Source organism: Amphiura filiformis, chromosome 2 (assembly GCF_039555335.1).
Source record: "Amphiura filiformis chromosome 2, Afil_fr2py, whole genome shotgun sequence".
In the NCBI taxonomy this organism is placed as follows: domain Eukaryota; kingdom Metazoa; phylum Echinodermata; class Ophiuroidea; order Amphilepidida; family Amphiuridae; genus Amphiura; species Amphiura filiformis.
The window spans coordinates 95367230-95376052 of record NC_092629.1 but is presented as its reverse complement, the minus strand read 5'-3'; the positions used below and the strand labels follow the sequence as shown (position 1 = coordinate 95376052).

Sequence of the window (8823 nt, the reverse complement as noted above, 5' to 3'; positions counted from 1 at the left end):
AATAAATAAATAAATAAATAAATAAATAAATAAATAAATAAATAAATAAATAAATAAATAAATAAATAAATAAATAAATAAATAAATAAATACATCAGATAAGAAAGAAACAACTTAACAGCCCCTATACGACTACGTTGTAATTTTGTACCGGGATATTGTAATAAAAGTCTGGATATAATATTAGTATCACTAAATTAATTGACAATAAAACCATAGGAAATAAAACCATAGTAGATCTAATCATGAAATCATAAATATTATGGAAAACATGGAGCAAGCAAATCTTTCAACATGATGTAAAATGAAATGCACGATCAGCAAGTCACTCACGGCGATGAATGCATCAAGTGCACGGTGAATATAAAGCTCGAATTCTCAGGAAGGTCGACTTGTCCGTGGTCGAGCTGTCACGGAGGTCGAGTTGTCAGAAGTCGAGTAGTCCGGAGGTCGAGTCGTCTGACATTCGTCCGTTGCTAAAATGAAACAATTTCTGGAGTTAGACCTTAGCTATTTATGGATTTGGATTACACAAATATATTTTGCCAGTGTCATACTAATTTGTTGGCATTTAAGTCGTGTTTTGGCTCTTTTGTTCATTTTAAACTGCAAATTGGCCATAATAAGAAACAAATTAAGGAAAAAAGTCATCAGCAGTACTTCTTCACGAGATTCATGCAACATATTTCGAGAAAATTATTCGAAACTACTACACCATGAAGTGCGCAGTTCCTCTAATCTATGAAATATGGTAATCAGCGTAGCGTACACGACATATTAGTTAAAAATAGACGTTTTGTAAATGAAACAGCAACTACCTGTTCTCACTGAACGGTGAATTTGTGGGCTGGTCTTGAAAAGACAGTATAAATATTGAATATTATAAATAGTTTGACCCCGGAAACAGCTGACCGTGCATCATCAACAACTGAATTACAACATGTGATGTGATCTATCAAAACATACATGCAGTGCATGAGCCACGTAAATTACATCAAGACTTAATTTTAGTACTTGGTAGTGCATCCTCGTAAATACTCCAAAACGAGTTTTAACTGGAGGTGGGTCGGAGAGAGTGGTCAAGTTGATGGTACTGTATAGACTGATCTGTGATCAACAGTACGGGTGAGTATGCTTAAGCTTAATTAATAAATAATGATAATGTAAATTAAATATACACACATAAAGTTAATTTTTATTACTTCCGTGGTCCGGTATGCGCGCTGGTGAATTGCGATCGCGTAGAAGTGACAAGGTCGCCTACAATGCGCCACGCCGACGACCAATGGGTCAACCGGCTTGTTGTCTTAACTTAAGTAGTGCATTGATCAGCCAATCAGCGTGATTGTTTATTTCTTCTGTATGTACGCCGCTCGTCACGCTTGGCACACAGCTTGGACCACGGAAGTAATCAAAAATTAACTTTAGTACATGTATGCGTGACAACTGAACTGTAAGACTAACATGTACAAGCATTTCACAAGAGTTATTGTACATCATTAAGATGGCATTCTTATGTGGTCACGTGTCATATGGTGGGGCACATTTGCGTTACAAACACTGATTTTGATCATTTGTCTTCATTTTCACTTAAATTGATACATGTCTAAAACTATACATCTCACACCAACAAAACTATACATTTTTGGAAAGCTAATGTTCCAAGGAATCCAACAATGCAAAATTGATGTTGGTATACAGGGTGTGTAAGAAAATATATCTAGGGTGATATCATGAAAAAAAATAATTTTACTAGAAAATTGATAATTTATTGCATTTGCTACTGATATGGAATACCTCTAATGTAATCTAATTTTGTGGCAGGCAACACTATGAGCTTTAATAAAATGTGTACTTTTACTATGTTATGATTGGCCAAAGTGGTGATACAGGGTGTGAAAATGTACGTAACTTTACGCACCAAATGTTGATTACATTTTTGACAATATTTTCTTTAGAGTGTATCCTACATTTATTTTAACTGCATATTTGGATTCCCTGGGTAAAATGCTTTCCAAAAATGTATACTTTTCCTATCTTAGGGTGTATAATTCTCAAGTAACAACAATTTAAAGCCAAAACGCATGTTGTGACTGAAAATCTTGGCATTTGTGTGTAGTGAATAGGGAAAAATTGTGGGTCTTGTGACTTGCAGTTCTCAGTGAGTACTTGAAAACATGAAATAGATCAAACTAACAGTTGAATATGAATAATGAACGAACAAGCTTTGATTTGAGATATGATTTGCATGTATAGCACAGAATTTGGCAATGATAAAATTTAAAATTCAAAAAGATATCATGTTTCCACAACATTTCTCATAGAGATTGCACATACTCCTCTACCGCTTATCCTCTACCGCTTATCCTCCAGGTTTATCCTCGTTAACATTTTAATATTTTTCACTAATTAAACAAATGATAATTTCAAATTGTGAAACATATTTGAAAAGTAGAATAATCAAGCTGTATAATGAGCCCAAACTTTATGCAATTGGACAAAGAATAGCTCTGTACCAACAAGTTAAATCTGGAAGAGGAGAGAAAAATGTAACGCCTCCCACTATTTTGGGGTCCCACCATATGACACATGACCATATTATAATAATGATATTTTGGGTTCATACATACACGCTATGTAACAGTGCGCATGATTGGTCGAGCCGGGCATAAACAGCGTTTATGCCCGGTATCCCGGATGTGCGATCACTGGGTAGGGAAAATGAAGGAAAATCGTGTTTGTTAATAATGTTACTTGTAATTTTTTGTTATTATTTTCATGAAATAGGAATCACAAAATGTTCTGGTATGTATGAACCCTCGGGCATAAACAACCGTTTAGTCATGAAAATATATGAATGAACCCCTAATTCAGTTATATGGCATTTTATGTTAAAACTAAGTCTAACCTGTACCTGCAGACCAGACTCGTGTCAACCGATGTCATATGGTGCAGGTATGAAAGGTGAATTCAAGCTGCATCATTTTATATCAAATTAAAGCCCTCGAGCAGACGTGGTCTAATTCTGCATAAAACCGGGCAACGTTATTTCTGTAGGTCTGCTACACATTCAAATTGCATTGTATTGTATCGTAATTTCATTTGTGTCCATGCTAATTATGTACATGAAACATGAACTCACATGTTTTTAAGCAAATTCGCCGATAATAGGTGATCAAAAGTGATCGGAATGTTACAAAGTACAGATCGCATTCAGCTTACTTCATATGTATGAGATGATCTTTGGAAAAATACGGCATAATTTGTCATGGTGCTTGCGGAATGCCATGCAGTAAAATACTAAAACGTTGCAGCAATTCATGACAACTAAAAATCAGTGTGTCGTTCGTATCCTCCGCTGTCAATTTCTTATCCACTCACTAGTCCTCACGTAATGTGTGGAGGCAAATTGCAATAAGTACAATGAAAAAATGAGAGGGTAGGCTGGACCTGGGCCCAGAACTTGATGGTACCACTACCCCAGGGGGCCACTTACAAACAGTCATGTGTTCATCGTTCTTGTCTTTGTCAATCCTACCCTCCAAAAAAAAGGGAGATATCATTGTTCAGGCCTTTGCAAATCCTACCCTAAATGCAGATATCTTGAATGAACACCCAGGACCCAGTCCATATTTTTCACTTTGACTTTAAGTCAAATACCTTTTACTGACATACTACCGTGCCGACCCTGGCTAGGTTTCCATTTTTACCTTGTCTTAATTGGTATTTAGGCCGGGGCACTCAACTTTGAAGTGACGGTATGTGCCTGTCAATAGGCCCCCTCTTTTGAAGTCGACTATACCCGATGACCCCCTTTTTTTAAAAGTCATACTCGATGACCCCCTTTTTTTTAGTTGCGGCTACCCAATGACCCCCTTTTTTTGGTTGCGGCTACCCAATGACCCCCTTTTTTCTAGATTTTCTAGAAGAGCATAATCAAAATGCAACAAAATAATGCCGAAACTTTCCCATTTTGCTCCATTTTTTCAAAATTATGCCGAAACTTTCAAAATTTTGCTCCATTTTTTCAAAATTTTCTACCCAATGACCCTTTTTTGAAATCTTTAATATACTCAATGACCCCTTTTTTCAAAATATTACACCCAATGACCCCTTTTTTATTTTGTTTGTACCCAATGACCCCTTTTTAAAATAACGCTTTGTTACTGATAGGCCCCTACTTCATGACACCGGTAGGCACATACCCGTCACTTCTAAAGTTGAGTGCCCCCCCCCCCCGGGTATTTAGGACAATAAATGTCACAAGATCCTGTAGAAAACCATTTCATACTAGGCTTGCAGTTTGCAAAATTCAAATGCACACTTGAATGTTTTCATACATTGGCAAACATATTGATGACTTCAAAACACTTGAAATTTTAATGCCATGTAAATGTTTAATTGACGCTTTTTGCCACAATTTCATGATGCTAAATCTTCATGCTTTACACTTACAGTATTCACAGATCAAGATGTACAATGGTCATTATGAGACGTCTCTTGCTGACCATTATATTGCTCTCTTTTTTTCCAGTTTGAGTGAATTCTACCAAAGATAAAGTAGAGTTACATAGGCAAGGTATGTATAGGCCTATATGAAATGTAAAAATGAATATCAGGAAACTGGATCAGCTTTCATTACACTAACCCTTTACTGTTTGTGAAAATGTACACAAATGTAACACAAATGGTGGTGTGTCAAGGGTGCTGTACATACATATACATGTAATAAAAAATAAGCTTTACATTAACCAGAAAAGAAAAATGAACATGTTGTAAACTTTGGCCCATACATGTATTTCTGTTCATTTTTGAAATATCGCCTAAGTGCACAAGTTTTGTATACTTTACACCTGTGCAATATAATGTGCAACTGTTGCATGCATGTTTATTTTCCACTCCAAAGACCCCATGCTCAGTTTATAACAATTTTAAGTGAGTTTGCCTTTAAAATGGGTTTAAAATAAGCTAAAAATGTGTGTCAAATTTTCTCAAATTTGCCACAATTTCGCCTACAAATTGAACAAAAACATACTATATTTTTGCAATTTATTAGTTCCAGTGACCCTGTTTTTTAAATTAAATTTCAGTTCCAAAGACGCCTTTTTGGCCTCTTGGCCACTCTCATTGCCCCAGTGTTTGAAATCTGTGTGGCACATTCGCACCCAAACCAGAGTTGAGTTCCCTGCCCCGGTCATCTAGTTTATATACTGCTTGCCAATGTCAATGCTTGATCAGCCTTTTTAGGTTAATGTGGTACACACACCCTACACACAGGTAAAAAAAGTTATGTATATTATAGGGGCAAGGAATCCAATTACTTCACTTAAATTTCAGTGATTCAAGACAAGTGGTTCATTATTAAGGTACAGCAGTACCTCTTTTCTTATCATAAATAATGTACTGCTAGTCTAGAGTCAAGTGAAATTCAAGTGTAGTAACTGGATTCTGTGCCCCTATACTCCAGTATACGGTACATAACATTTGTTACCAGTGTGTTATTATTTTTTGAAAAAAATGCAAAAATATTCATAAATTTATCAAGGGGTGTACAAGTAGTACCACCTTAAAGAGCCACGAAGTAGTGACTGTTGGGATCACAGATGTGGAGATACCAAAGCTTCAATAACACCCATGTATAATTTTACCATGCCGAAAATTTAGGTGTTTTTGGGTCCTTGACGACAAAACGAGGGAATACGCAATATTAATATTATGTGTGCGATGAACTTGACGTGTGTCATGCTTTCTTGTACAGTTACAACCATGCTGCTATAAATATAAACAATGATGGCAAAGTTTGAGTTTAGTACTTTGACCAGGCTGTGGTTAATTAAGGGAGTAATACACCCCTTAATAAATTTGTGACTAATTTAGGAGTTTTCTCACAAAATAATATCACACTGGTTTTAAAAGTTATGTATATTATAGGGGCAAGGAATCCAGTTACTACCAGGGGTAGCGCTAGAACTAAACACTCGAGTGTCCGCAGGGACCCCCGAACTTGCAAAAAATTAAAAAGTAGGGGGTCCTGAGTAGAGTTTGGTGAGTCCCAGTTGCACAAATGCAGCATAAATAGTATATCTGCAATAGCGCTAGATTGAAAAACCGGGGGTCTGCAGGGACCCCTGAACTTGCAGAAAATTTAAAAACAGGGGGTCCCATCTCTATTTTGGTGGGTCCGGGACCCCAAAAAGCAACTTAGCGCTACCCTTGGTTACTACACTGGAATTTTAGAGACTCAAGACAAGCGGTTAAACCTACGTTAGTTATGATAAGAAAAAGGTACATTCTATCAGTATTTTTGTCTCAGTTTGCAACCAAATTAGATCAAAAGGAGAATCTAACATCTTCACATGACCCTCCATGCAGGATCTGTGAGTATCCTTTAAGCTGATTGGAGACAGTTAGACAGAATAAACCTAGGAAAATTCCAATCTTGAGTTAAAATGCCTTCAAGAACAGAGGATGGCATGAGATCATGCATGATTACAACTCACATTTCAATGTATCTTTGTTTTAAATGCAGATGACTCGGAGAAAGGGGCGGAAAGGACGAAAAACACCTGCAGCTTTAACTACATCTGGGAGAATGGTAGGACTTCAGTGTCCACTGTCAGCAGGATTACGCAAGATCTAACACTTGATGTCAATCACATTCACATATGTCACGAAAACTGAGATCCAGTATTTAACAAATCCACCTGGAGATCCACTTGCACTAGTGACACAGCAAACTACACGGCCTAACTTTGTGGAAATATATTTCAGTATGAAACTGTATCTCATAGCTTTTGCAAATAAGGTGGATATGTTTATCTGCAAACCTCAGTCGAACAGTAAATGATAGAAGCTAGGGGTATTCACAGCCCTGTGAATAGTTGATTGTTCAGGTTTAGGGGCTGTGCAATAATTATGTGTACCCCGGGGTGGTGAATTCTCAAACTGATCTGCCAAAAATTGCTTGCCCCCCCCCCTTTGCCTCCATCCTTTTGACGTGCCAAAAAATCTTTGCCTACCCTCCCCCTCCTTTACACACTAAGATTTTTGGGAACCCAAATTCAAAGACAAGTTTGCTTTTTTAGGGTGTAATATAGAAACGGTGCCCAAAATATCAGTGCCAAAAATCGCTTGCCCCCCCCCCTTGACCTGCCAAAAATTGCTTGACTCCCCTTTCGACCTGCCACAAAATGCTCCCTCCCCTTTTTGGCCTGCCAAAAAAATCTCCCCTCCCCCTATAATACACATAATTAAATTATTGCACCACCCCTTACCTGTTCAGGGTCCCAAACTCCCCAGGCTTGTTTAAATGGGCTATTCCAGATGAATTCTGCACCCCACCCCATGGAAGGCATGTCCAAATGAGTCATTCCATATTAAATCACCTAATTTTCAGGGAAGGTTGGCTGGTCACCCTCTCAGATTTTCTGTAAAATCACTTATCATAGACCTATGGGTCAAATGAACACATTTCAAATGGTAGGTCTCAACTCCTTATCGTTTCTGAGTTATGGCTCGTTGAATATTTGATGTTTTTGGCGCAATTTGTCCACTTCCCATTGAAATACACACAAAATTGTCCTAAATACCAACCCAAATTTTATTATGTGGGAAATGAGACACCATAATCAAACTCACACATATTCAAAATACTTCTATGATGTTCCTCTGTACCAGAAATCAAAGTGGTGTCAAGCCATCTTCATGGTTAAATGACTGTTTGGAGATCGCATTGAAATACACAGTAATTGCCATTAATGTTCTAATTCCCAGAATGCAAAGTTCATCAATTTACTTTGTATTTCAATGAGAGATTCAAACACTAATTTAAGCCAATGAGTGGTCTACTCTGCTATAGGGGGTCACACCTGAACCTATATTGCCTACTAAAGGCAAAATAGATGATGTCTGACATCTAGGATGAAGAGGAGGGGGGGTCAAAAACAGGAATTTGTCATGTGCATCAACACGAACATACATTTTTATATGTCTATATCAGCAAATGGGGGTGAGATACATTGTTTATGAGTCCAGAATCTGGTTATATGGGTCAAAGACACCCTGGATTCCAATTTGTAGCGCTGTACCTTACACCTAGGGGAAGATATGGATGGCTAAGCTCGGAAGAAAATTAATGTCGCGACACGCATGCCCAAAAAGGGGGGTCTGACCCAATTTTCAATAGGCTGGTTCTCGGAAACGACAAGGAGTAGAGACCTACCATTTGAAATGTGTTCATTTGGCACATAGGGCTATGATATAAGTGATTTTAAACAAAATCTGAGAGGGTGACCAGCCAACCCATTAGGTGATTTGAGATGGACTGACCCAAATGGAATACTTCCAGTTGGAAGACAAGCAAATTCAGGTGTTATTTCCCCAGTGCCTTCCACCAGTTTGCGCCAACATGCAATTTTGCTGGACACATCAGAATTCTAGCGATCCATTTTCTATTTTCATCCCCAATTCCAGAAGTGCCTTCTTCTTCTTCTTCTTCCAATATAGTACAGTCCGCACATAAGCGTATATTAAGTATTTTATATTCGCCTTCCATGGAGTTTTGCTGTGACATGAATTCCAGCTGTTGTTTTCACCCTAAATTCCAGAAGTGCCTTCCATTAGGAGGGGGATATAGGTGGAATAGGCCAATGTCACTGACTTTTCATCTACATGTCCATTCATACTAGCAAATTTCTCATATAGACGAATCCAAATCCACGCATTCCTACACCTGACTAGCAGCCTTTAGTTGGGTAGCCGTCGGCTACAGTGCACCCAAAATGTGAAATGATTCGCCTTGGCGGAAATTTTAAACTGCTTTCC

General features: G+C 37.8%; 1 long non-coding RNA gene across 1 annotated transcript; it reads left to right on the top strand.

Annotated features, from left to right (window-relative positions):
- The first annotated feature begins 650 nt into the window (after positions 1–650).
- Positions 651–8358, top strand: LOC140146864 (uncharacterized). The gene is made up of 3 exons (XR_011858330.1): positions 651–1125; positions 4535–4579; positions 6530–8358. It is a non-coding gene; the product is annotated as an uncharacterized lncRNA (long non-coding RNA).
- The last annotated feature ends 465 nt before the right edge of the window (positions 8359–8823 follow it).